The sequence below is a fragment of the Coffea arabica genome, chromosome 5c (assembly GCF_036785885.1).
Source record: "Coffea arabica cultivar ET-39 chromosome 5c, Coffea Arabica ET-39 HiFi, whole genome shotgun sequence".
Taxonomy (NCBI): domain Eukaryota; kingdom Viridiplantae; phylum Streptophyta; class Magnoliopsida; order Gentianales; family Rubiaceae; genus Coffea; species Coffea arabica.
The window spans coordinates 6,032,342-6,060,038 of record NC_092319.1 but is presented as its reverse complement, the minus strand read 5'-3'; positions in this window follow the sequence as shown (position 1 = coordinate 6,060,038).

The window sequence follows — 27,697 nt, the reverse complement described above, 5'->3', positions numbered from 1 at the left end:
CTCTTTGGTTATTCATGTTTCTTGGGTCCAAATGCCCTCTTTTCACTCCAAAACTATACTTCAATCATTGCCCTAGTATCTACTTGGATTTTCCTTGATTTGCATCTTCGAACTTTGTGTTTTTGAGAGGCCAACTTGATAGGCGTATGACTCATAGTTGAGCCTAAATGTGAACTTGGTTCACCTAAGTTTTGGATGGTTGGTCCATAATATTTTATCTTGGTTGCTCTTAGGGTTTGACGGTGAATACACAAATAACTTGGAGACGAACGTTTAATGTTGCTCTATTTGAACTGGTGAGTGTTTCAACTGCATGTTCCATACTACTTGTTGCTAGAATTGCTAGGCACTTGATTTGTCATTTCTAAGGCGAGTGTGTACTTTTATCGCCCTTGATCTAACTTGATTAAATTTTTGATATCTCATTTATGCATATACAAGTAACATGATTTACATGCAACCTATATCTTGACTTGAAATACTTGAAATGCTTGAAAATGTGACATACTGAGCTTATTTGTGACTTGATCATGATTAGGCGAGTATGTCCTCATGAGCACTCGACCTTCATAAACTTGGAATACTTGATCTTGCATGCGAACTTGCATGTACATGTGCATGATTGTAGACTGGCTTCTTGTAGCGGTTGAACTAGGCCCTTGGACCCTTATCCAAGACGTCAGTTAAGTGAGAACTTGGATTAATCATGCGTATACGTGAATGTAAGTCGGTAACGGTTGAACTGAGCCCTCGTTGGAGCTCTTGCTTAAGACCAGCCTTAGAGTGGTCGGGTAAGTTGGACAACCTTGGGTAAAGGACGAAATTCCTAACTTATTTACTTGTGACTTGAATTCATGACTAGAACTCGTGACATGCTTGAATACGGAGCGTTTGGTGATAGCTAACGTTTCCAATCATTACTTGCGTGAGCGTTGGGTCACAGCCAACGACTCCACTCGTGAATACTTGAATGCTTGAGGTTTGGAGTCCAAATCTTGAATACTTGAATACTTGGGGCCCAGATCTTGAATACTTGAATACTTGGGGTTATAAGCTGAACCCAGGGCTAGTTGGTTGAATCGAGCTAGCAAGGGCTCGGTCGAGGAGATTGACGAACCCTGGGTACTTGATTGGTGTTCGGGCCTGACAGGGGGTTGATTGGTGGATGGAGATCGACGTTTAGTGATGATCTACGGACATTATAATTCCATGGTTGATGGAGAGTCAACAGACCCTGGACAAGCTACGGTGGAACCTGCTCCTGAGAGCAGCCCACATCCTTTGCCATGAACGTGTTCTTTACTGTACACTATTGCATGATCTATCTGATTACCTGCTTTACTATGCATTATGTCCTGCTCTATTCAGGTTTGACTTAATGGTATCATGCCTGCTAGTTTACTTGCCTGTTTTCTTGGAACCTCATTGGATTTCTAGCTCATTCCATGAATTTTGTTTTCCCTACAGGGGTGAAAACATGAGAGTAGGAGTGGAGAAGACACAGTCTTTGTCTAAGTATTGGTTAGTCGCTCGCGTGAGCACTCCTTAGCTCTCTAGCGGGCTTGCTTGGTTTTATTTTGTAAGGTTGACTCATTGGCTATATTAAGAGATTGTTTGGACATTTGATGTCCACGGTTATATATATATTTGAGATTGTAATTGTTAATGTTCTTATTATGGAGGTTGTTATTTTGTAAATTTTGTGATGCGTAAGTGAGTCCTAGCGAGAGTTGGGTAGGTGGTTCACCAAACCCTTGGGCATGCCTTAAGGGAAGGTAAGGTTGTCATATTATTTCTGCAGGATCATGTCGATGGCAATGTGCCTATTGTGATTTCCAGTTAGGGTAACAACCCAAGTCCCCCAACTCAATCTACTGCCATTAATGTTGGTTTAAATTTGCAAACAACAACCAATGCTGTTAAGAGAAAGGTATTTGTCCCTTAATCCCTTTTACTGCATATCTTTACTAATTCAATAATATATGTGCATGTATATTAATATATGCTTCAACCAAAACTTCAGAGGGGAAGGCCCTCAAACAAATATGCACCATCTGCTACATCTAATCTCAGTAGGAAAACTTCAAAAGTAGTAGCTCAACCAACTGTAGTTTAACCTACTATTGCACTACATCTTGGTGGAAGTTCCCACGTGGAAACATTTGTCAACTACTCATGACTCTCACAATATCAGTAGCAGCTTCAGCTTGAGGTTTTAAGTGATTAATAGTCTTTTGTCATTTGGATGATAGAGATACATGATGTCTAATCTTTTGGTATTAACATTGGAGAAATGTGACATCTAATCTTTTGGTATTAACTTTGGTATTTGATCTTTTGGAGAAATATATCTTTTGGTATCAACTGGACACCTGAGTGGTGCCATTTGACTGTGGCAGACACAAATTTGTTACCCATTCAAAGCTTTTGTATTACTGCAACTATGTAGCATCAAATGGTTGTTGAATAGAAACTAAAATTTAATGTGCAGTATTACTTCTTCACTGTGTTTTTGTATAATCAATGCTTGTGGTATTCAATAACTACTTTGGAAACTTATGTGCAGAATCTGGTTCTTTACTATTATAAATAAGTTCTCATTTAATCTCTTTTACAATCAACATAAATAGCTAAAAATACAAGGTTCATTATAAGCAGCCATTTGACTATGGAGTTCGACTGATCAACTTTGCCAATTTGCACTTGATCTTCTCTTTGCATGGTTGAATGTCTTTCTAATATTTGGCTGCTCACTTCACTATCTTTAGGCCCTTCAAACCACTAAAAGAATCTAGAATTTGGACAGCAGAAATAAAACTTCTTTGGATTTCTTTTGCTCTCAGAAATTTTAATGGTCGCCTTCTGATGATAATGGCAATATCTGTTTCTGATTGAAAATGAAATTGGAGAATTCCATGATGCATCTATGTTGCTTGAAGAAGCCATGTGCTTCTGTAAACATCTGGTTCAGCTTATACTTCTTTGTTTGCTTTTGTTCTAGCTCAGCAACCACCTAACAAGATGCATTGTCATTTGTTGCAGCTTCACTTTTCCAATTATATAGAGAAGCATGCAAGATTACTGTTTCTTTTTACTGTTAAAATCTGTTGGACAAAGAGCCGTTGGTAAGAAGTATTCCAAATTGTAATAGCAACCTTGCCTTTCTCCATCAGTTTCACATACATCCTCCTGAAATTTGATTCTTTTTAGAAGCCTTTGAACTATTCAACATAAATTAATTCACTAATGACAATTTTGAGGGTAGAGATGGAATATATTTATTTTCTCTCTCTCGATACATATTTTATATTGATCGTTCACCTCAAATGGGCTAAATTTGGTACCACCTACTTAGTTTTAGGGGAGGTAATTGATATTTTGGAACTTTAGGGGAGGTTATTGCCAATTGAACAATATTTACTGGGTGATATTCTTATTTCAAGACTTTGGCAAGAAGCATCGAAGGTAAAGGGTGAAAAGCTGAAAAGTGTGGAGATACTGGACGATAAATCTAGGCAAGTGATTCAATAGTCAAGAAAAAGGTGAAATCTAATATTGATTTTGGACATGAATCAGTGGAGACATTCTCACAATTCCAATGGTTGATACTTCATCTCGGTGATTTTTAGATTCCAGTTATGTTCTTTGGGTAGTGTGGCATGTGTCTCAAAAAATAAAGGGATATAATTTCCAAGTACTAGAAGACTCTAATGGCTACCAGTTTTACGTTGTAGGTGAAGTTTTGGAAACCACATATGGTGAGACAGTCCTGAAGATAGGAAGAAGTATGATGATTTTTCAACTTCGTTACCTCACTAGTTGCAAATAAAGAAAGGAATTCTGATGTTGCAAGTGGTGGTGAGAAAAAATCTTATGAAGAGAAATGGTGAATTGAACCACTTTCTCGTGAGTCAATAGGGGTTTAGACTTTACATATATTCATTTGTCAATCGAATCAATTAGGTGTCAGAACTGTATTAATTTAGATGTGTAGTTCGGTACCATCTTATTTAATAGTTGAAGGTAAATGGTTGCTAAAATTTTTTTTGCCAAAGTGAAGATTTGTTAGAAAATTGGCTTAATATTTTTAGGAAGGTTTTTTAATTTGTGTGGTTTTAGTTACTTGAAATAGTAGCCAAAGAATTTTCTATTTGTATGAGTTTAAGAATTAAAAGTTATTTTCTATTTTGTATGGGATTAGGAATTAGCAGTTATTTCCGGTTATTATTTGGTGTTGGCCAAGTATGGTATCTTATAAATAGGTGGGGGTCGACATACTACAAAATGTCACACAAGGACAACATGCATCCCTATACATGAGGTGAGAGAGGATTCTTGGGAGATAAGAGATGGTAAATAAGGGATTGGGTTTGAGTTTAAGTTGTATTCCTGTATAGGGGTTTTCTCTCATAATAAAAAATGGATTTCTCTCCTTGGATATAGGTTCATTGATGGAGTCGAATCACGTTAAATCTTGTATATCGTTTGTGTTTCATGCTTGTCGTTTATCTTTAATGAACACAATAAATGCTAATTTTAGATAGAGAACTTAACAGAAACCTTTTTAAGTTTCTCATATCTTAATATCTATTATTAATGTCATTGTAGGATTTTCTTATTCACCATATGTTTCTGAGAAGCAAAATCACAGAGAAATATTAACCATTGATATTGTACCTACTAGGGGCTAAAGCAGTCTAAGTGGGAGTGAAATTATGATTGAAGTTTGTAAGAATTTTAACTTATTATACACAATTAAAGAACAATAAAATCAACTTAATCAACCAAATGATAAAACCAATCAAAGTTGAGAATATAGGGAAGATAAATGCAAACAGTGTATTTATAGTGATTTGGTCATCTTCTTTAGTTTCTATATCCACTTTCAAAATTCTTCCAACTTTTGTGTTCCTCTACTGAGCGTGCCATCTGTGGGGTGAAAATCCAAAGGCTGAAGATCAACCATATGCCATAAATTCACCAATTGCTCTTGATTCAAGGCTTTTACACTCTCTTTAGAGTAACTTCACATTATTACGAGTTTTACAGAATACAAGAAGATTAAAGACACTCTAGAAAGTGTGGATGTACAAACGAAACTCACAAACAACATCAACGGTAAGAATACAAATGATGTTCTAATAGTTCAATGGCTGAGAATTGGACCTCATAAAGTTCAATGAATAGTTCAAATTCAAATGAAGATTAAAATAGCTCAAAATATCCCGCAAAAGTGGGAGGTTTTAGAGTGTTTTTAGTGTTGAAAAAGTAAGAACCAATATTCAAATTCAAAAACTACCAGTTACTCATGAAACACTGGAAAAACTAGACATTCGGTTGGAAGAAAATATTAATGTGTATATATAAACGCACACCTACACACATACATATGTTGTAACATGTGTATGCAGGAATGGAGTCATGTGTCTATAAGGATGGACAATTATCCCCCTTAAGTTTTGAAAAATAAATTGACTAAAATATTTATTGAATCCTTCATTTTGCATTTTATTAGCCCCTTTCCCTCAATTTTGTAAAATTGTCTATCTTAATTATATTGTCCCCTTTTAACTTTGTAAACTTAACTCTTATAGCTATATTTCTTTTTCATGGTTTAGAATATTCTCTCCTTCATAGGAAAATTTTATAATACTTAAACAAATGTGATGTATTTATTCTATATTAAACATTGAAGGCATATTTTGGGAGAAAAAACAACAATTATATGATCATCAAAATAAATATAAGTCAATGATTAGTGTATAAGATAATATATTTGATGAACTGCATTGAAATTAATTAAGTCTTGAACTCTACTATAAAGTATTGACAAATTGATAGATACCCCCTGCTTATAGGTCTTGATTCCACTTGCACAATAATAAAATTCTACTTACGAAAGTATATAACTAAGTATTATGGTAAGTGAGGTCGTTTGTAATGATCCCACATCGGCTAGGGAGGAAGTCCTAGGCCGCTATATCACTTGTTGTGAGTGTCCCCTCACCTGGTCGAGGCCTTTTGGTGAGGTGTAATCGTTGTGGTAGCTTGTTGTGTTGTCCAGCATCGCCAGGAACAAAACCCACGGCCCCACGGGGCGGCTAACTGTGGGACAATATCGGCCAAGGGTATTAGAGATGGTATCAGAGCCGACTTCCGACCCCGATGTGCCAGCGAGGACGCTGGGTCCCCTAAGGGGGGTGGATTGTAATGATCCCACATCGGCTAGGGAGGAAGTCCTGGGCCGCTAAATCACTTGTTGTGAGTGTCCCCTCACCTGGTCGAGGTCTTTTGGTGAGGTGTAGCTATTGTGCTAGCCTGTTGTGTTGTCCAGTACCGCCAGGAACAAAACCTACGGCCCTACGGGACGGCTAACTATGGGACTAGAGCTGTGCATCGAAATCGAAATCGGTAAATCGGAAGTTTGAAATCGGAATTTTTCAAATTTTTGACTTGAATTTTCCCGACCGAATTCGATTTCGAAATGGTCAATTCCGATTTCAAATTCGTACCGAATTGATTTCGGAATTCGGTGAACTCCGAATTCACCGAATTTCCTTTTTTTTTTCCTCTCTGGCTCAAAAACGGAAAAACCTCTTCTGCTCACCACAACCATAACCTCCACCGCCACTGCCAAGGCCATTGAATCTTACAAGCAATACCCTCTTGCTCTTCTTCCACCCATCTTCTCCGATAAAAGTCCCATCTTTAATCCTGTTGACTATCAAAAATGTCAATTTCCTCTCGGAAACTCCTGTTTTCAATCAATATTTATATACCAATCGAATCTTTCTTCTTGAAAGATTGCGAATGGTGATGGGCTCCGATACTTTCAATCCCAGAAGCCTCTGCTTCCTCAAACAATCATGGGGCGGAAAGTTTAAGGCAGAGAATTTAGTGGAAATCTGAAGAAATGCTGTCATAGCAGCTGCTACCGCATTAATTTAAGGTGATTCCTACACAGTCGACACATCCAAGCTCCAACAACCCAGAAAAGAAAAAAAGGGGGCGGAAGAGTTTGATGCAGGAACAAAAAGGGGGCGCGAACATCAATTTGTCCTTGAAGATGAAGACTGACGATGGCTTGAAGATGAAGAGTGAAGATGTCTGTCGGGCTTGAAGGTGAGAGACGATGATGGCGGAGGAAGGCAGAGGAGGGCGTGAAGATGGCTTGAAGGTGAGACGGAGTCAGGCGGTGGAGGCGGTGGTGGCGGAGGAATGAAGGTGAGAGAGAATGAGGAAGAGGCGGCGGAAGAATACAAAAGTGTTAACAGATTAGGGTTTTTGTAATTACAATTGTTAGATATATTATTGTTATTAACTTATTATGTTATATAATATATATTATATATGTATTGTTAAAAAATAAAAACTATTATATTATATATAAATATTATTATTCAAAATCGAAATACCATTTCCGTTTTCGAATTCCTATTTCGAATTTCCCAATTCGAATTCGGTAATTCCGATTTCAAAAAATATATTTTCGAATTCGACCCGATTTCGACTAATTCGAAATCGGAAATACCGAATTCAGTTCCGAATTACCGAAATTCCGAATTCGAAATTCCGAATTCAATTCGAAATCAGTCTCGAAATCGAAATTTTTCGACTTTGCACACCCCTATATGGGACAATATCGGCTAGGGGTGTTAGATCGTCTACACAAGGATTGGGAAAATTTGTCTCCTTTCAAGCAAGAATTTAATGGGGGCTTTTCCGCAGAATAAAAATAAATTAATTCACTTAATTAAATAAAGAAAATAAATTAAAATTAATCAATAATAACAAGAGCACTAGCCATGGAGAAACTATAGAAGTGGTTCACACAATTAGTCATTCATGTAATGATAATTTCATTTATTCATTAATAAACAGGTTATAATTACCATCAATCTCTAATAATCAATTTTTCATTACTGTGTCGATAGTTAAGTTACAATTATTAACTATTTTTCTAATTAGAAAATAACCCTAGGTACGATCATAGGATTCAACTCCTAATTGTCTTAGGAACTAGAAAAGGCCTGTTCTAACCAGACACAAACCCAATGATGCAAGTTGCCACTAATTTAAGGTAATCAAATAATTACAGATTTAACTGTTTTAATTGGTAGTATGTTATTAGGTTAATTCAAATACTGAGCCCTTGATATTCAAACCACCAAATAATCAGAAGCATTAAAACCAGAAAATATACGAATAAAAATAAAAAGGAAATAAAATTAATGCTATCTCTTAGTTGCAGTTGAACCAAATGCTCATTTGTCCCTTGATTAGAAAGAGAAAATTAGTTGCTCCTCATGGAATTAACCCAAGCAAAAGTGTGAAAAACTGCAAAGGTCATATGGCCAAAGGAGAGCTAGAATCGTTGTCTTACTATGAGGGGAAAAAAATAGAACACCCGAATCCTAATGACTAATTGTTTTCTACTTTGTTTTGTTCTAGCCAACTGATCAATGCTTCTCCAGGAAAAGGAATAATAAAATAGAAACATAAAATAAGACTACTAACTGTCCTATTCAAATTGGAAGTCTTCACTTCTGGAAAGAAGTCATGCTCGCTACTGGAACATATTAGGATTTGGAAACACGAGTGAAAATCTCGAACTTTCTGGACTTTTTTCGGATGCACCACGAGTAACTACACAGAAGTCTTATGGAAAGTCACCAATTTCACTCCTCTTTGTTCCACACCCCTACAATTAACACCAATTACCAAATATAAGTAGAGTCCATTAATTAATGCAATATGTGGTCAAAATCAAGGAAAAAATATTCATAAATTTACTAATAAAAATGCACCTTATCAATTCCCCCACATCTAAACTATACTTGTCCTCAAGCATATCATAACTCAGAAGCACAATCAAAATAATAAACATGTCACATCATAACATATTAGCATAAGCATTTAATTCTCTGAACAACTTCATCAAAATCTAAATGCACCGGACTCAACTTTCCTCACAATGATTGAAACAAATGTACTCATCACTCTCGAACGTGTATAGGGTATAATTCAACTCTCAAATCAACACTCTAGAGTGATATTACCATAAGCTTACTCATATGTCACATCTTCACCACCTACTATGAATTCAATACAAGAATCCAAGGGACTTGAACAAGGTTGTAACGGGGTTTTAGGCAAGGGTTAGGATAAAAAGGTAAATTGAGATGTAAACACATCAAAGAGAATGCAAAACGTTACTATGAATCCAACAACCATTGTCACACTAATTCACTTTCAAAGGCATTTTGACAATTTTCACCAACATAGCAAGCACAGGCATATTCTTGGGTTTTTCGTCAATGATCACAACATGTCAATCATGGCCAAAAGCACTTCACAACACACATTTCTCTTCTTTCTTCAGATTTTTCCTCATTTTTTTTCTTCATCTTTTTTCTCACTTTTTTCTTTTTAAAACAAACACAAACACCTTCAAAGTGTACTCATTGGCGAACACTTGCTAGCTCCAATTCATTGTCTTGCATCAACACATCAAATTCCCATGCAATGAAATTAAGCCAATTTTCGACACAAGATTCAACAAGAAAGTCTAAACAAAAGGTTCTAGGTAACAATTATGGCTATTAAACCAAAAAAGGGTCAAAGGTTGAAACATGGCTCACTAACGATCCATAAAGTAAGGGTTGGTTTTTGAGAAAGTCAAAAGGGGTTAATCCTAAATGCCCTTGTCATTTTCATGCATTAAATTCAATAAAAATGTGGTCTTGATATGCATAACAAAACAATTTCTAGAATGGCAAAACCATGTGCACTAACTACTCAACAAAAGAAACACAGCAAATTTGGATTAAATGCTCATTAATAGGCTCGAAATCTCACAAAATGGTTAAACATATGTCAAATTTAGCACATTTATCAATCAAATCCATTGTCAAGAAAATGAGATACCTAACTAGCATAATCACACCACTCATGCTTGCACCTTAATTGCATTCATCATAACCATAAAGAAAGAACTAGCAACAAAGAAAGAAAAAACATAGGCAAAGTAAAACCTATCTAACATAATCCCTACCCCACACCTAAATTGTACATTGTCCCCAATGTACAAAATAAAGAACAAAAAATGAAGATAAAGGAATAACAAAACTTCCCGTAACAAGGAGAAGAGTATCACACTACTAAGGATCAAGAGGAAAAGGTGGGGTAAACTCGATGGGATAGAAGTAAGTAGCCAAATTTTGCGTCATCTTAGAAACGTGGAGCAAGACATTGGCAAGACAACTATCCATCTATTGAATCTGCTCACGCTACCAGTGAAACTGCGCATCCAAGAAGATGGTGGGGTAGCACAGTTGTAGAAAGATCTCCACCAATAACACCAGGAGTGGAATAATGACCGACGTGAGTGGAATTACGTCTTGAGAGAACTTATGGGTCCCAACGGAGTAAGCAACATAAAGTAGTAGGAAAAATGGTTAGCGGATAGTAGTGGCAACAAACAAGTGGAGATTTAGATTGATGAATGGCATTGTCAATTGAAGGAAGATGACCAATTGACAACTGGTGAATGGTCAACAATCTTATGATGCCAACAATGGACAGCAACTACGAAACTGACAACGGACAGCGCAACGAATTGATAAATGGCATTGCTGAAATGCGGGGCAGTGACGACAGCAATAATGGACGAGGAACAGAAAAGATGGTGTGACAGTCGACAGTGATGGATGGTGGCAAGGCGGTAATGAACAGTGACCCGATGATGGCAAGTGGTCGCCAATTGGAACCAGAAACCTCCATGGGGTTTGTCATGCAACTGGAAGAAAGGAAAAGAAAGAAAGAATAAAGAAAGAAATGAAAGAAACGAAAAAGAATAAAAAAATTAGGGTTTCTTAAAGAACAAAGAAAATATTTTTTTTTATTTTTTTAATTTAATTTTTCGTGCACTGCACAAGACACAGGCATGCCTAAAGTAGATGAAGTCTTCTAGTCAAAAACTTTAATCTCACCAATTTCAGCACACCCTAGAGATACGAGCACGCCTTGTTGACCAGTATTTTTTTGAAATTTTTGAACATGTCAAAAGAACTTATCAATCGGTTAGGCACAGGCATGCCTTACCTGGTAGTAGTCTTCTATCCACTAAAATAAAAAAATTAAAATCAAATACATAGAACATAAAAAATATAAAATAAAAGTGATAAAAATGAATTAAAAATGAATTGGGTTGCCTTCTAATAGGCAAGTTTCTTTAATGTCCTTAGTTAGACATAAAGTATCATTTCTCAATTTGGATGTAATTCAACTTTCTTGCAATAAATGAAATTTCTTCAAGATCCAAATCACCATTGAGTGCAATTGTCTTCTTTAACTTTTTACCCATTTTTACATCATAAGTTATTTTCAACCTATGATGTTTGTGTGCAGCAACTTTCAATTTGCCCCTACAATTAAACTTTGGAAATTCTTACACAGTAGAGTTAATAGCATGAATATCAAACACAAAATAAGAGATGATTTATTTCATCAAAAATATTAAAATGAACTATTTCTCTATCAAATCCCATCGTAAGTGTACCCTAACTCACATCAATCTTAGTTTGGACAGTATTCAAAAATGGTCGACCTAACAAAAATGGATGATGAATTTGGAGAGTTTTCATCATCCATGTAAAGCATATAAAAATTAGCAAGAAAAACTAATCCATTTGCTTGAATTATGCATTCTCAATTACCTCATCCGGACAAACATTTAAATGTTCAGTTAATTGAATTATTATCCCTATTTCTTTTAAAGGTTTTAGATTTAGGGAATCATAAATATATTTAGGCATCACATTAATAGAAGTCACTAAATCTAGCATGTCACTACTAATTCTAGAATGTCCAAGTTTATAAGGGATGGTAAACATACCTAGATCCTTGCATTTAGGTGGTAGTTTCCATTGTAAAATTGCCAAGATAGTCTCACCTACTACAATTTGTTCATCCCCTCTCAATTTCTCCTTATTGACACAAAAGTTCTTCAAAAACTTAGCGAATTTTGGCACTTGCTTGATCGCGTCCAACAAAAGAATGTTAATATCCACTTTTTGAAATATTTCAAAAATATCATTTTCCTTGTCTTGCTTCTTTGGCTTTTCTAATTTGTTAGGAAAATGTGGTGGATTAGACTTAACATTAACCATAAAGTTTGAAAGTACCTTTGGTTTTGCCCTATTTTTCCTTTCTTTCTTAATTTCCTTCTCATACTGGTCCTCACTCTTATCATTTGGGATCACTCCTTTAGATCTTTCGATTTCTTCCCACTCCTGAGGTTTATAGCACTCACATTCTTTGGATTCACCTCAGGTTACAATGGCAATCTTCCCTCCATCTTTGCTTCTAAGCAGTTAACCATAGGTCGCCAGTTGACTCATTTGATTCTTTAAATTCTATATGCTTGACTCAGTCTTCTGTTGAAACTGCAAAGTGTTAGAAGCCAGTGTTTTAATTATATCTTCCAAAGATGTACCTAAATTAGAAGAGGAATGATGAGGCCTTGGTAAGTATTATGACTGGAACCTTGACTGTCTATTGGAAAAAAAAATTTGCTGCCTATTCCTCCATAGCTGAAATTTGGATGATCCCTCCGATCCGGATTATATATGTTGGAATAGGAATTATCACATTACCAGCCATGTTCACCTATTCTGCACTATTATCATACAACATTGAACACCCATCGATGGGGTGACTTGTATCCTTTCAAATTTCACATGCCTTGACCTACTACATATTTCCTACTTCTATCTGTCAAATAATAAAGGTTAATTCAGATAATTGTTGCTGAATGGATAATACACTTACCTCATTCACTCGATGAGCTAGGACATCCTCTCTGTACCAAAATGCTATGAATTTGCTGAATGGATAATAAACTTACCTCATTCACTCAATGAGCTAGGACATCCTCTAGTGTACCAAACTGCTATGAATTTTCTGCCATCCCTTTAATCAATTCTCATGCTTCTCAAGAAGTCTTATTTACCAGTGCATCTCTGCTTGCAGCATTTATGATGTTCCCTTTTGTGTAAAGAAGAATTTCGTAGAAATATTGGATTAGAAGTTGTTCACTTATTTGGTGTTGAGGACAACTTGTACATAGCTTTTTGAATCTCTCCCAATATTCATAGAGAGATTCCCTGTGCTGCTACTTAATACACATATCTCTGTTCTTAGACTGCAACTTAGGATGCAGGTAAAATACATCTCTAGAAATTTTTTCTTCATCTCTGTCCATGTTGTGATACTTCCTGCAGGCAAATATTACAACCATTCTTTAGCAACTCTCTTGAATGAAAAAGGAAATGTTCATATCTTTATCTGCTCTTCCATGATACACTACAAAAAATTATTTCTTTCGTAACAAATTTTTCATGACAACCAACCTATTCGTTACAAAAACAATACTTTTTATGACAACCCGTCGGGAAAATGTCCTTCAAAAGGCAAACATGTTTTTCTATTTATTTTATTGTCTATAGTTACTTTTCCCACATCAATTTGTCAGGAAAAGTTTTCATTCTCCCTCCATTTTTTTCCCACCAGTTTTTTCCCCGTTTTGGACCAAAAAAGAATTTAGAAGGACATCAGACTTATGACACAGAAACCGGGAAACAAAGAAACACTTTTCCCATATCTCTTACTTTTGGAACAACAACGACAGAGAAACACTTTCTCCAAATCTGTAACTTGTCTTCATATCTCCAACAACAAAGAACAACAACGAACTCCGAAGTCCGAACTTGTCTTCATCTCTTTCAACAAGAGAGACAACACGATGGTCTAAGGTGATGTAAAAATCAAATAATCCTTCAATTTTGTCTTGAATCAGTTTCTTTTCTCCAAATCACCCTTCAATTTTGTCCTTAATTGGTTCCTTTTTTATTTTTATAGTGGGTATTTTATTCATCTCTCCCTTTCTCCGTTCGTCAAAACCTAGGAAGATGTTTCAATTCTTGTGCCCGGGGATATAATCAGCATAAAACTTGTTGATATCATTCCTGCTGATGCTCGCTTGCTCGACAGAGATCCTTTGAAAATTGACCCGGTTGGTATCCTGTTTTGGTTGCTCCTCCTATTTCCAAGTCATCAATTTTTCAGCTCTGCCCAAGGTACTGAAAGTACAATTGTAGAATTGGCAGTCGGCTCTGACTGGTGAGTCAATTCAATTTTTCAGGTCTGACTATGGAATTTGCAGTCAGCTCAATTTTTCAGTTTTGTTGCTTCGATATTTAACAGAAAAGTTACAATTTTTAGCTTACCCTTTTGATGAAAGATCGACATTTCATGAAATGGCATTATTTTTTATACAATGCAGTTGTAAATTAAGAATATGTACTTAAATTACAATTAAGTTTCTAAATATTTCCTTGTGTTATATGTCCTGGTGCAAATATTGGTTATTGGATTAGAAATGTGGTAATGTTGTTTGGATTTCACGGCCAAAAAAGAGGAAATTTCTACTTGTTTAGTCAAAATGGGTGTACTATTGTCCAGTTTTTTTTTATACGTATGTCTACATAGTTTGAACTACATTTGAGTGGCTTTTATATGAGGTAGTTGTATTTTGTTTTGGGTGAAGATAATAGATAAATTTCAGGTCAGCATCCTTAATGTCAATGGGTTTTGTATATTCAGAAATGGTTAATGGAACCAAATATGTTTTGTTTGATTAGTTACTAGTTTCTGCCATTCATTTTTGGATATTGAAATAACTCATATCCTATGTTCTAACACCTTGGGTAGACTAATTAGCAATTTACAAACTTGCTGATTTTCTTTATTTTTGTTTCTTTGCATTCATTTCTAGTTTAGTTAGCTCTCATAATTGTCATTATGGGTTGCAATTTCAATCAACATTTGAATGGCCTTTATGTCAAACATAATATGTATATTTTATCTTGTACCATCTTTTGCTCCTTTCACAATTTTAGTTATATACATTACCAATCTTTAGTCCATAAGTTGATCCGTGTTTTGCCCTCCTTTTCCCTCTTTTTTTTGTCTAGAAAGGGATTGGTTCGAATAGAAGATCAATGGGATAGTTACAATTCTAATCAGGCTTTAGGAAGGTAATTTTGTTATTTTTTATGTTACAAAAAAAGGATTTTTTATTGTTGTCGATTATGTATGATGATTTTCTTAAAATATCTAATTTCACATTTCTTCATATTCAGCAGAGCAGACCTGCATTCTCACTACCTTGATAGAGAAGAAAGGGAACAGCCAGAGAAAAGATTGCATAATTTGAGGTATGTGGTTATTTGGTAGCTTACCATAAAGAATGAAAAGTGTTTATCATGACTTGTAGTTTCTTGCAAATTATGTTATGGTTTACATCCTTATTTGTGTAAGGATGTGTTTTGGGTTATGATGTTTAATGCTTTCTTATATACTATACAACAGTGCTTTCATGTTCAAATAGATAATATGGAACTCTTCAAGGTGCTAGTGAGGTTCCTCACCTAGTAGACCATGAAAATTAAGTAAGAGATGGATTAAACTTAATTTTAATTCAAAAGTAATATTTTCAGCTAAATTAGGAAAAGCGATGCAAAGTGGCTGTTGATTTAAATTAGGAGGAGCCAACTCCTTTAAGGTCCTGTTATTAGCCGTAGTGTCTTCTTCTTGCTTAGAATCACTCATGTTGTCACTTGAAGAATCCACCAATTCAATTGCCAAATTAAATCCTAGGGATGCAATAGATGTTTGCTCATCTTTCCTTAATCTACGCATCGTCTTCTCAACCTCAAGATCAAAAATTAATTCACCCACACGAGAAGAACGAGATATCAACTAGCAAAAATACTAGAAAATAAAATAAAATAAACTAAAAAAAAAACCAACAACAATTCCCAGCAATAATGCCAAAAATTGATAGATGTCGAATGTGCACAATAATAAAATTCTACTCATGAAAGTATATACCTGAGTATAATGGTAAGCGAGATCCTCTTCATAGGGATTGGAAAAATTTGTCTCCTTTCAAGAAAGAATTAGATGGCGAATCTTTCTGCAAAATAAAAATAAATTAATTCACTTAGTTAAATAAAGAAAATAAATTAAAATTTATCAATAATAAGAAGAGCTATAGCTAAGGAGAAACTTTAGAAATTGTTCATACAACTACTCATTGATGCAATGGTAATTTCATTTATTCATTAATAAACATGTTCTAATTGCCAACAATCTCTGACAATCAACTTTTCCTTATTATGCTAATAGTTAAGGTACAACTATTAACTATTTCTCTAATCAGGAAATAACTCTAAGTACAACTATAGGATTCAATCTCCTAATTGCCTAGAAGCCAAAAAAGCCTATTCTAATTAATAAACATACTACGAGAGTTTATTTAAATAAATCCAATCATACTAGTTACCACTAATTTAATGCAGTCAAACAATTATGTATTTAACTATCTTAATTGGTAGTATGTTATTATGTTAATTCAAATACTGGGTCCTTGATATTCAAACAACTGAATAATCATAACCATTAAAACCAGAAACATACGAATAACAATGATCTCACAGTTGTTGTTGAATCAAATCATCAATTGTCCCTTGATTAGAAAGAGAAAATAAGTTTCTCCTCATGGAATTAACCTAATCAAAAGTGTGAAAATTGCAAAGGTCATATTGCCAAAGGATATCTAAAATTGTTGTCTTTCTATGGAGAAAAAAAATAGAACACTCAAACCCTACTGGCTAATTGTTTTCTACTTCGTTTTGTTCTCTCCAACTTATCCACGTTTCTCTAGGAAAAGGAATAAAAATAGAGAAACATAAAGAAGACTACTATGTATCCTATTCAAATTGGAAGTCTTCACTTCTGAAAAGAAGTCGTGTTCTCTACTGCAATAAATTAGGATTTGGAAACACGTGCAGAAATCCCAAACTTCTCGGGCTTTCTTTGGATGCACCGACGCCTAATTGCATCGAAGTTTTCTGGAAAATCACCCATTTAACTCCTTTTTGTTCCACACCCCTACAATTAACACTAATTATTAAATATAAGTAGAATCTATCAATTAATGCAATATTTGGTCAAAATCAAGGAAAAAATATTCACAAATTTACTAATAAAATGCATCCTATCAATATGTATACACATACATACATGCATACATATATGTATGTATATGTATTAGAGCCAGAGGAGTGTATGTATCTATACATGCATACATATATAACCGTTATTGTTCATGTAAGAACTATTATATGTATGTATATATGTATGTAAGAGCTTGGATAACATACATATATATGTATGGATTTAGATATATGTATGTATGTAGGTACATATATGTTTATATATACCTACATACATACATATATATGTGTGTGTGTGTCTCTGTGCATGCACGTGCGCGTGTGCGCGTGTACACACACCTATGAATTATATTAAAAAATATATATAATATGTTTCCATATAATATATTATACATATTTGTGTACATATGTGTATGATATATGTGTATTATACACATATGCCTATATCATACACTGCACATGTATATATGTGTGTATAGTATGTATATTATATATATTCTAATTATTACACATACATATGTATATTTTAATATCTGTATCGTAATGTGCATACTTATGTGTTATGATACATTTATTACATACTTTTCTTATATATATATATATATATGCAATATTACACATTATGTTTTCTTTAGATAATATTATGCTCTCATTGAATCAAATAATAAGTTCTTCTTACTCATGCCTAATTCTCTGAATAGAAGGCATTCCTAATCTATCCAGTCTGATCTCCCCGCGAGCCAGTTTTGGAAGCATACGAAAACATTCATAGACCTTGATATGCTGCTTTGGATGAGAGATGCCTACATTAGACAAGGCATCAGCAACTTTATTAGGCTCCCTATAGCAATGCGAGAATCATGCAGGATCCTCAACTAATTGCCAAATCTGTTGGACCTCTCTTCAGAACTGCCATGGGTACTGAATCTGCAGCTGTAGAATCCCAACTAAGACCAATGAATCCGATTGCACACATAGATTACCAAAACCCCGGACACACGTTTGAAGACCAATCAGAAGGGCCAATGTCTCTGCACCAAGGCAAGTAGTTTCCCCAAAGAAAGCCGAAAAGGCAATCAGAGGCAACCCAGTTGCATCTCGAAGAACCCCACCGCCTCCACCCACTCCTGGATTGCCCTTAGCACAACCATTTGTATTAAGTTTGAACATCCCACTCTCCTTCGCCTCCCAACGAACAAGTTTGAATCCATAGGCAGGCAAATGCGACCAATCATACAACTGACAAAATGTTTGCACCCCAATCTTTTGTTTGAACTAGATCTCCACAATGGATTTGACCTTCGAGAAAATGGCTTGGCAAATAGCAGTAGAATGCATCTAGACACTCTCAAATATCGCTTTATTTCTAGCTTTCCAAATATGCCAACAGGTAAAACTTGGAAGAATAAGACAAATAAACCGCAGTTTCTCAGATTTTTGTGACAACAACCACCAGTCAACTATGTGAGTGTGCAAGGAAGATCCAGAGCAAATAGTGTGACGCCCCACTTCTCCCTAAGGCGAACCAAAGGGTATCCGCGAGACGCCTGCCTAACTCTCGCCAGGACTCAAGCAATTCCATTTAAACTTATTGCCGGACCACACCATACGAGTCAATAACTTAGATACAATAAATGCGGAAGCGTTCAAGTTTAATAAAAGTCATCTGTTATCCAACCCGCACATCGCGTGTTCAACAACCATCATATATTCCAAATATACATCATGCTCCAAAAATTACATTCGGATTCCAAAATACAACCGAAAAGCCAAGACATAGCCAAAAGTAATAGAAACCCTAAACAAAAGCGTAGCAGGAAGGTTTCTTCGATATCTCGCTAAGTTCAATCCTGTTAAGGAAAATAAATCTACAGGATGAGCAAAACGCTCGTGAGGCCAAGAACACACATGCAGGCACATAGCTCAGGTAACAAGCCAAGTAACAATTCAAGTAATAAATTGCAAGTAATTAATAATGCCAACAAAATGTAACCAAAACAATTCAAGGATATGGTAGCTCTCAGGAGCTAAGTTCCACATTTTGCCGAGGTCATTCGTATATCTCCCCGCGTTGACTCTCCGTCAACCGGGTTGATATTTCATATCTGTAGTTCACCACTTACTTCTCATCCGTCCACCATACACCGCTTCGGGCCCGCACGACATTTATGAGGCGATACTCCACGAGTATGCCAAGCAAGATCTCTCCAATAGATCAAGCTTATCATGTGAATCTCATGGCTCACCGAGGTTCCCGACCAAGCCCATGCCGGCTCAAGTTCCAAGGTCGGCCTATGAGTTTGGGCGTCCCCCATGTGTCATGTATGTGTCGAGGAGATTCACTCCAACGACGTATGCAGTCAAAGCATACCATGTCATGTATTCAAGCATTTGACAGGTTTAAACATGTATTTCAGGTCATGTAAATCAGGCAAACCATGTTAAGCATGACTCATTTGTTTCAATTGAGAACGAGTGCGATAAAGTACACACTCGACTCCATTTTTCAAAACCAAATAGGATAAACATGTAATCAAGTAAGCCAAACATGAATCAAGTCCATAGAGTTCAAGTAGTCATACACTTGACACTCACCGAGCAAATCAAGAAGAAATATTTTTTGGAAGTTCAAGTGTGCACGGTAGGATCCTCTTGAAGGTCCTCGTGTGCGCCTGGGCAAATAATAACGTATTATCATTCATATATCCCAATTATCCAGGAAGATTGTACACTAGTACAATCTAAGGAAATTCCACGAAATCGAACCTCAATTACTCGTAAATCGAGATTCAATTAGAGTTTCTTAAAGTACAGGAGAATTTGGGTTTTTATCTTGGAAATCGAGGTTAAAATGTTTGCATAATGTCGAAAGAATAAAAAGTTTTTGGAAATCTCTATTTCCTTGAAAGTTGGAAAATTTCAGTTTTGATATGGATTTTTGAAAAATCGTATCTCACTCGATACAAGTCTAAAATTAGAAAAATTTATACCGTTGGAAACCTCTTGGAAATTACTAAACGTTCTTAGAAGACACTGTTTCACGAATCTAAATGAAAGGTATTCAAAAATGAGTTTAAAGTTACTGTCCCAGATCACCTAGGATTGAGCCGGGGTTGGTTTTTCGCTAACTTTGGAAATTTGGTAGAATTCACTCGTTACAAACCAGCCCTTGAAATTTATAGCTCAATTAGAGGTGCAAGTAAGGTTTAGGACAGAACAAGCGGATCGAGAATCGGAGTTTCGAGCACCAAGATATGGTAGCTCAAAGTTGGAAAAAATTCAAGACTGTTACAAAATTTCCAGATTTGGTTCCGAATTTGGACCTTTTGTTAAGTGTCGAAACGGACTTGAATTGACACCAAATTTTGCAGTATGGTACTCCTATATGAAGGGTATTTCTCTATCAAATTTCATAGAAAAATACCTTCGGGAAGGTGGTTAACCAATCAACCAAAGTTTGGAAAAATTCTCAAGGCAATCTGCCCTTAATCCTTTTCTTCCCAAATCCAATCGTTTGGCTAAGAAAATCCTCCAATCATGGTTCATATGTGAAAGGAAAGTTTAAGAAACATTCATGGTACATTTGGTCGAAATTCATTTAGTAAGACCACCACAAATGTCACGTCAAATCTGTCCAAATCCAAGGCTTTCAAGAACAAAACAGTCACCGTATTTTGATCATAACTCACTCAATTTAACTCAGATTTGAGCATGGTTGATAGTATTAGAAAATAAATACATAGGGCTATAATTTCACAGAAGAAATCGTTCTAAGTTTCGGCATGCAACTAGCTCGAAATTAAGCCTAAAGTTGCAGCATCATCAAATCATTTCGGCAGGACGGCGAAACAGGGCAGCTGAATTCAGATGAGTGGTGCGGTTCACACACATGGAACCAGAATGTGAATTATATACCGTTGGAAAGATGGGAATGTCTAGTTTCAAATGCCGCTAACAGCACTTGATTTCGACGTCGGAGTACGGAGTTATGGACGAAATACGAACACTGGTCTGGATTACGACGAAACCGTTTTCCAGATTACTAGCTTTGGGAATAAATTCGTTTGACCAACCAAAACTCAGTATTTTTCAATGAAAGTTTTTACACAACTACTACAACATATAAACAACACAATCAAGCCATTAAATCCTCAAATTTCTGCATTAAAGTGACCGAACAGAGCAGGGGTAAAATGGGAACTTTTTGCTTCAAGAGCTCAATGAAGTTTCTGGCGATAATGCACCTCTAATCTACTTCCTTAAGCACTAATTCAACAATAAAACCATCATCAAACATCATCACAGCCATCAACTCAAAGTGGGAGTTCATAGAGCCCACATTTAACAATTTCCAACAATAATAAGCTATCCATAAGCATAATCAAGCTCTTAAGTGTAAGTTAGCCTTCATTGAACTAGATTTGAAGAGTGGATCATGGTTACCTTACTTGTGTGCTAAAAGGTCAGATTCTGGTGTCCAAAAGTCCCAAGAAAAACCGTGAGTGTGCAGCTCCTTCTTTGTCCAAGTGATTGTCCAAGTGATGAGCTAAACGTATGTGAAGTTTTGATTGAATCTATGGAGGTTTGGTAGTGATTTTTGTGAGGTTTGCAGAAGGAAATGGTGAAGAGCTGCGGCTGCAAGCTATCCGTCCATTGCAGTTAGAAGAACTAAAATGTGGTTCTGATTCCTTTGCGTACAAAAGACGCTTGACATCTAATATTTTAAGGACGTAAAATTTAATTGCAACTAGTGCCCTACTCGCGCGTTTTGTGTTCAATTTCCCTTAAGTTTGTTGCACTAGTGCACTAAAACTCTAGGACACTTACATTCATATAAATATTATTCATTCTTATTTGTTCCAAAATAATTGCCCAAATTCCCTCAATTAAGCGAGCACGTGAAAACACGTATTTCCAATTTAGGCGCAATAAAATGAAACCTTCGAGAAATTCTTATAACGATCGTACCACTAACTATCACTTGAGTATTTAAACCTAAGTTTACCTATTTTAGGACCATTGCCCATATCCCCAAATTTTCGAGTTTAGTGTACTCCCAATTAGCTAAAGTGTTTAGACACGTTTTCACTTTTTCACTAAACAAACTTCTAAGAAAATAATTTTTGAAACGAGATACTTTAAAAATATAACGAAACTATAAAACCATGTACTTAGGTCTAATAAGGATAGAAAATAATATTTGGGTAAAAATCCAAATAGATAATTAATTGAGCCAAAATTAGGGGTTTTTTTAAAAAAATAATTTTACGAGTCCTCACGTGAATTGAGTATTAATTCCTCCATTAACCTTTCTTAATCTATTATTGATCGTTCTTAATTCTGCAATATTAATACACTCCCGATTCAAGTATAGCCTAGAAAAACGTGCACCCGTCGTTCCGGACTAAACAAATTTTCGAAAAGCGAATTTTTCAATAAAACGCTTTAAAAATATAAAGAGGCGTCATTCCATATAAATGGATTTAAAATGGTCGAAATAAATAATTCGAAGAAAATGAGTGAATAATCATTTAAATATTCCAGTAATATTCTATAAAAATAAGAAAATTTTCGGGTCCTCACATCCTCCCCTTCTTGAAAGGAATTTCGTCCTCGAAATTCATATTTAGAACAATATCATTCCCTTCATGGTTAAGCCTATCAGATTAATCATTGACTTACATTTTCCAACTCACTCCAAATCATGAGTTGATTACTTTCTTCCGGAAAATTTTTAACTTTCAGAAGGCATATACAATCACCTCATCATATATTATTAATATACATTCTAAACCATCCTTTGAACCATCTATATAAATCACAAAATCACCTCATCCGCTCGATAAAGCCAACACAAGTGCACTGGTTAAACGATTTTCACCTTCAAATTCTTCCTCACATTTAGAATCTCAAATAACTTGCCAAGTCTCGTATCCTTAGAAGTCCCTAATCAAACCAAGATAATATTCGACTACCTCTAAAAACTTCAAATTTCGGTAGGATTTTCTAGTCATTTCCTCTTAAACAGCTTCCACTTAAGCTGAGTTAACAACAATTTCTTCCTTAGATATTATATAACTTAGAAAGGCTATTTCTTCCCATCGAACTCACATTTATTGAACTTAACAAAAGTTAGCGTTTTCTCGGGGTTTGTAAAACTACCATCAGGTATTTTTTTTTCATGATCTTCTCAAACTTTAGGGTATATCAATACATCATCAATAAATGCCATCACAGATTAATCCTATTACGATTTAAAACCTTGATGCATTAATGCAATAATTGCTGCTAATATATTAGTCAACCCAATTGGCATAACTGAAAATTCAAGCATCCCCATCTTGAATTGGAAGTGGTTTTAAGCACATCAGTTTCTAGGATTCCCGGTTGGTAGTAACTCTACTTTAAATCCCTTATTCGCTGCTCCGACCCTTGATTATAATTCTCATTTATGTGAGGCTATGGAGTACTTATTCTTAATAGTCTCATCGTTCAACTGTCAATAATCTATGTATATATAGCCTCAAGCGTCCATTCCAAATATAACATCCGGTCCCTAATCGTTAGGCTCATTCAAGCCATCAAATATTTCCTTTCACTCACCCAAATCTCACAACTTTTAATATCTCAAATTGGCGATTAAACATTGGATCCCATCTTCAACCCTAAGTTCTCGACTTTTTTTTTTTCTTCCCAGAATTCAGCCAATTTAGTTTGGAATTCCAACTCCTTGTGAAGAATTTCTATTTCGATATGCATCTCTTCCAAACTTTTCATTCATCCATTTTCTTAATCCTGACTCTTAGCCTATCAACAGCTCAAGCATCTAAATAAGTAGCAAATCAGAATTTGAAACTCAACTATCCACAACCTGTAAATTCTCACGCATCTAAGTCATCCAAGTATATTTACTCTTCCCTCTCCTCGAATGATACTTAAGAAAACCCACACACACGACTAAAGTAATACCTCTTGATATAATGATATGTACTTCCATTCTAAGGTCTTACTCCTGTGTGTAGTGAAACCATAAATTACACGCCATATGAAATAAGTTCCAAATCCTAACAAAAAAAAAAAAACTGTTATGCACTAGCAGGACCAAAATCCCTTTCCTCAAAATTTTGTCTAAATCAAACCAATCATGACTTACAAGATAAGGTCAAGACTTTTGATGTATTTTGAATGTATCTGTGGCAAAATGCGATTCAAAATTTTCAAAATTAGAGTTAAAGATACAAATTTTTCTTCACTACCCAAAACTAAATTTTCTTAGTAAGAGATTTAAAATAATGTTTAACCACAATCATCAATACATATTTAAAATCTCTCAAATAGATTTAAAAATATTAATCATGCAACTTAATGCATGATTTTTAAAACATATACATAATAATCATAACATATACATGGAGGGTGTTCCAACACTTTTCCTCAAAGTTTCGAGTTAAATCTATGTTCGAGTAAGACGTATATTTTAGAAAATACCTTTAAGAAAAATAGGTAAACATGTAGGTTCATATTCGCATAACCTGTGATCCAATACCTTTACCACCTTTTTATCCAACCAAGAGTTAACTCTACTGGTACATAAAACCCGATCATTTCTAATATCTGATTCATAACAAATAGGCATTCATGTTCCTAAGAAAGATTCGAACTTGAACTTTATCTGATTTTGACTCTCAAACGAGTTCAAAATGTGTATACATACATATATATATATATATATATATATATATATATATAAATTTTGTGAAAAGTAAAACAAGTGAATCTGGGTATAGTATTAGTCAAGTAAAATTGAAAGCGCTTTTGTTCAAGTAGAACAAATTGGTAATGAGTTCAGGTCATCTCACCAAACTCACGAAATACTTTTGGAGTTCAAACTTTCACAAAAGTTGAAATATGGCCACAGGATCAATCATAATATACGTATAAAGTAGTTATTAAAATTTCACACAGGAAAATTTCACTAAATTCCCAACTAGGTTAATCCATTATACACTGGTAGATCTAATCTTCTGGTTTTTTTTCTCGATTCATATTCAGTACTAGAATCTCATTAAATTATATAAGACTATCCATCAATTTTTCTCACGAGTACAGGGTTGTCTAAGTCCTCGGCCACGACCCCTTTTTCCTATTCCTGCTACCATACTTAATAGGAGTCTATAAGCGCAAGAAAAGAAATAATTAATCATAAAAGAACTTAATGTATATACAAGTTGCAAAAATATTTAGAATCAAGACATGATTCTTTACATGTATCGAAGGTTATAGTACGAGTTAAGAAGTCACAAAACAAGCCCAATATGTCAAATACTGTATATAAGCAATTAAGGGTCACAAAATGTAGAAGTATATGCAAGCGGGATACAAAAGGTCTCACGGCGTGCACCACCCTTCCTAAATCTTAATTAAACCAATGGGTCCGAATATCACTAATTCCAATCAGATCACATGCCTTTACGAAATTAGATCCAATCAAACCATAACACAAGCGGAAACCAAAGGTTATCCATTCGAAATTCAAAATCTTTAATAAGCAAGCCACCAACCAGAGCACCATCATCTCCAAGAATAACTAGTCTTAGGATTTTATAGTTAAAGCCTCAAGCTCCAAGTTCAAACCCAAGAAATAAGTTCAACTTGCTAACTTACGTGTCAAATGGAAACCAAGTCAATTCACACTAACTGCGTGTTCTTGAATGCGGTTACTCTATATCTCAAAGTTCCCTCAATCCGTACACCTAAAGATAGGCTCACCCTTCTTGAAAACCAAGAATTTTAAAAGATAAGAAGAGTATTTAAAGTAACAAAAATCTTATCAAGTTCAAGATTTTCATTATAAAAACATAAGTTCGCCGTTCTTCCAAAAATTCAAGATATTATTATTATTATTATTATTATTATTATTATTATTATTATTTTTGGTGAAGCATAGATGAATTCAAGTGCGAGAATACACCAGTATACAATCAAGGGGAAAAATCTAGTTTAGAAAATTTTAACCTTGTATCAGCCTATCACATACAAAATTTCAACAAACTCATCAGTTATTCACAAATTTTTAAATTGAAATTCAAGTAAAATTCACATATTTACCAAAATTGAAGAATTATACATATTTAAAGCATATATATATTATTTCCAATTATCGTTTGAAAATAAAACTAGTACATCCTCATTTTTCCTTTAGAATTTCAAAGCATAATTTCTCTAGGAGGTAAATGAGTAGGAAAATGCATTTTATACCTTTGAAACTCTTTCATCTGGGTTTACAATCACGATACATGGAGTTTGACCATCAAATCTCGGTCTCTTATCTGCTTTAGCCAGCACTAATAATTGTCTCACTTCTTTCCACACTTACAAGTATAATAATAACTCAAATTCGTCTAATCTTTCACTACTAATCTCTCATCCCATATTTTCCTTCAATATAACATCAGCTAATTCCTCAATTTTTATTTCTACAAGTCCTAAGTAAGAAACTTTCAAGTAACCAATTTCTTTAACCCGTATGATACAATAGACCCTCTAGTTCACATAATATTCAAATTAATCCCACAGTCAGGCATCCTAAATTTTAAACCTAGGATACACTACAAGATCTAAAGCCTATGCTCTGATACCAACTGTGACGCCCCACTTCTCCCAAAGGCGAACCAAAGGGTATCTGCGGGACGCCTACCTAACTCTCGCCAGGACTCAAGCAATTCCATTTAAACTTATTGCCGGACCACACCATACGAGTCAATAACTTAGATACAATAAATGCGGAAGCGTTCAAGTTTAATAAAAGTCATCCGTTATCCAACCCGCACATCGCGTGTTCAACAACCATCATATATTCCAAATATACATCATGCTCCAAAAATTACATTCGGATTCCAAAATACAACCGAAAAGCCAAAACATAGCCAAAAGTAATAGAAACCCTAAACAAAAGTGTAGCAGGAAGGTTTCTTCGATACCTCGCCAAGTTCAATCCTGTTAAGGAAAACAAATCTACAGGGTGAGCAAAACGCTCGTGAGGCCAAGAACACACATGCAGGCACATTGCTCAGGTAACAAGCCAAGTAACAATTCAAGTAATAAATTGCAAGTAATTAATAATGCCAACAAAATGTAACCAAAACAATTCAAAGATATGGTAGCTCTCAGGAGCTAAGTTCCACATTTTGCCGAGGTCATTCGTATATCTCCCCGCATTGACTCTCCGTCAACCGGGTTGATATTTCTTATCTGTAGTTCACCACTTACTTCTCATCCGTCCACCATATACCGCTTCGGGCCCACACGACATTTATGAGACGATACTCCACGAGTATGCCAAGCAAGATCTCTCCAATAGATCAAGCTTATCATGTGAATCTCATGACTCACCGAGGTTCCCGACCAAGCCCATGCCGGCTCGAGTTCTAAGGTCGGCGTATGAGTTTGGGCGTTCCCCATGTGTCATGTAAGTGTCGAGAAGATTCACTCCAACGACGTATGCAGTCATAGCATACCATGTCATGTATTCAAGCATTTGACAGGTTTAAACATGTATTTCAGGTCATGTAAATCAGGCAAACCATGTTAAGCATGAGTCATTTGTTTCAATTGAG